This window comes from Acanthisitta chloris, unplaced genomic scaffold, assembly GCF_000695815.1.
Source record: "Acanthisitta chloris isolate BGI_N310 unplaced genomic scaffold, ASM69581v1 scaffold19314, whole genome shotgun sequence".
Lineage (NCBI taxonomy): Eukaryota > Metazoa > Chordata > Aves > Passeriformes > Acanthisittidae > Acanthisitta > Acanthisitta chloris.
In genome coordinates, this window is record NW_008667859.1 from 28,616 (window position 1) to 29,370 (window position 755).

At 39.2% G+C, this 755-nt stretch overlaps 1 protein-coding gene across 1 annotated transcript in view; it reads left to right on the forward strand.

The window, feature by feature from the left end:
• ULK1 (unc-51 like autophagy activating kinase 1) overlaps positions 1-755 on the forward strand; it is a 75,668-nt gene that overhangs the window by 28,609 nt on the left and 46,304 nt on the right. The gene's annotated exons all lie outside the window — the stretch shown is intronic.

A 755-nucleotide genomic window follows, 5' to 3' on the forward strand; every position in this document is an offset into this window, starting at 1 on the left:
CTGTAAAACTCCACCCTGTAGTTAATGCCTTAACTTTTGGATGAGCTAGAGCATATCTTCTGTGAACAGCATTCTATGATTTTAAATTTGTAGGTGGTGGAGAATACACCAAAGCCTTGTGCATGTTGCTTCAGGATTAGTTCACGTATTTGTAATTATGCACAGCTGGAGTTCATCTACACTCAGTGTATTTGGCTTGTTCCCAGTCATTAGTGTGCCACACTGTTACCTTTCCTGAATGAGATCTGCAGACTTTACCTTGCAATTACTGTTTCAGAGTATTGTACTTGTCAGATGTTTTTCCTTGCTATCGTACACAGAGATACTCAAGTTGCTGATACTTTCTTGCTTCTCTGATGTGTGAGCTCTGTAGAGCTCATCTCTAATCCATGGAAAAGACCAAACTTCAAATTTGCGTGCTGATGTGTCAACTTGATGCCACCTCTTCAGTTTCTGAGATCCGTTGGGGCAAATATTAACTGTGTCCCTTTCTTCTCATGACTTCTCTTTATCCTGACTCCCTAACAGAACAAAATAACAAAACCCAAAATTAATAAAAAGGAAACAAAACCAAATAGCACAAAAAAAGTCAGTTGGGGTGAAACCTATGCTCAGGTAATAAGGCAAATTGTATGAAGTGTAGGACTTTCTGAGCTTTAGTTCCACAGCTCTTTAGGATTTCACTCAAGACCTTGAATGTTTATGCAGTTACATCATCAGGAAGGATAAAGTGAGTTCTGAATCTGTCGCAGGAA